Genomic DNA, 1,818 nt, shown 5'->3' on the forward strand with positions numbered 1-1,818 from the left:
GCAGCCCATCCTCTGTAGGCCCCCTCCGCCCCCGGCCTTCCCCTGCGGCCCCCTCCTCCCCCAGTCTTTCCTTCTGGCCTCCAGATTGGGAAGGGGCCGTAGAGACAAGTGGTAACTGACCCACAAGGGGACTGCAGAGTCTGGTGCTGGGAAACACCTTAGACGCGGACCAACACCCTCAGTTTTAGAGCTGAGAAGCTCAATGAAACCGCAGGTCCCGGTCACCCAAGGAAGCCCCCCCGATCTGGCCTTCCCTCTTCCCGTTTTCACCGTCCCTGGGATCCCCCTCCTTCGGGGTCTCCAGGTAAGGTTCCCTCGGGCTTAGCGGGGTGGGCGGGGCGTCCGGCGGAGCCCAGCCTGAGCCCCCTCCCTCTCCCTAAGCAGGTCCTCCCGAGTCCCCGCAGCCCAGAGGCCCTCCAGACCCTCCTCCTCCCCAGGGGAGGGCCGGACAGCTGAGCGCTCCAGGAGCGTCCGGCTCCTCTTGGCAGAGATCCTGTCCTGGCCGGGCCAGGCCGCCCAGGCTTCCCCAGGGCAAGGTGTTACTTAGTTACTAGTCAGTCACCAAGTGGGTCTAGCTTATCCTCCCACCCGGGCTTTGAGAAGCGGACTTTACAGCGAAGAAACCCCTGCCTTCGGGGCCCACGCCTTAGTCTCCCCAGATGGCTCAGGACGTCTGAGGACTAGCTGGCTCTTGGGGATGGCTGGGGGAAGTTCAGGAGGCCAGGCAGGCCAGCAGGGCAGTTACTGCGTTAAATTAAAAATCCCTTGGCCGGGGAGGGAACTACCTAACAGTTTACAAATCCACCCTCGTTTCTGCTTTTGAAACATTTACCTTTCAATAGACAAGTTCTTGATACTTTGTTAAAAGGGCCATTAACGGACCTTGTTCGATTTCAACGTGAAGCTCAAGCCCCCGGATCTGGAAGGAGAGCTTGACGTCACGCACTACCCTCAGGCCATGTCAGGGAGGTAGTAAGGTGGTGTGTAGAGCGGTAAGGGTGGCGACCAGGGCAGACCCTGGTTTGAATTTGGACTGACTGTGTGACAGTGCCAGGAAGGTCCCTTGTGGGCACGAGGCACCACAGCGTAAAAGGAAGCTAATAAGATCAAAGATGTGCGCCGCGTATCATCACTACAGAGCAAGAAAAGGTTGCCAGGATGTAACTTTTGTTTCCCCATCTTAATTTCAGTTCCTTTTCTCTTCATTCCATAGAGAAGCCTTGATTTATCTTTCTAGAAGAATTTTTAGAGTTGATATTTTAAAACAATTTGTCCCTTTTTATGTTTTCTGGAATGTTACCAGATTTTGTTATTATATTGATAATTAAACTGGAATCTTAGGAATGCACCAAGACTGGCAATATTCTGTCTTCATAATGCAGAGGTATGAGTATTTTTGTAATAGCTTCTTCAAAAAAAAATCAAAGGAAATTTTTAAAAAGTCGTGTTAGTATGTTTCATTTTCATACTTACCTTAGGGTCAGGTTTCTTAGAAAGAGCTCTACTTTACAGCCTGGGGTGTGGACAAGAACTGGATTTTCAGTCAGAACACCTGGGTTCTAGGCCCAGGCCCACAATTTCCTGAGTGGTGTGAACAAGTTAAAAATGGGCAATACTCTTACTCGTATAGGGAAAGGACTGGCCTAGAATGCAGAAGCTTGGCTTTGAGGCCCAGCTTTGAAATAATCTGCCCAAGGTCACTTCTCATTTGTGAGAGAAGGGGATTGTACTGGCTGGTGTCAGAAGCTCTTATGTTGGCTAGCCCTTTTTGCCTAGATGTTCCACAGGCATGTCCCTCCTAAATTCCTGGTTCTGTAT

The 1,818-nt window shown here is 51.5% G+C and overlaps 1 protein-coding gene across 1 annotated transcript in view; it reads right to left on the minus strand.

Moving 5' to 3' along the window:
• Nucleotides 1-1,124, minus strand: part of TCP11L1 (t-complex 11 like 1) — a 47,772-nt gene extending 46,648 nt beyond the window's left edge. Inside the window, exon 1 of the mRNA XM_072619225.1 lies at nucleotides 833-1,124. The gene's annotated coding sequence lies outside the window, so the exon portion shown is untranslated. The remainder of the gene's footprint in view (nucleotides 1-832) is intronic.
• Nucleotides 1,125-1,818: the final 694 nt, after the last annotated feature.

Source organism: Notamacropus eugenii, chromosome 6, assembly GCF_028372415.1.
Source record: "Notamacropus eugenii isolate mMacEug1 chromosome 6, mMacEug1.pri_v2, whole genome shotgun sequence".
In the NCBI taxonomy this organism is placed as follows: domain Eukaryota; kingdom Metazoa; phylum Chordata; class Mammalia; order Diprotodontia; family Macropodidae; genus Notamacropus; species Notamacropus eugenii.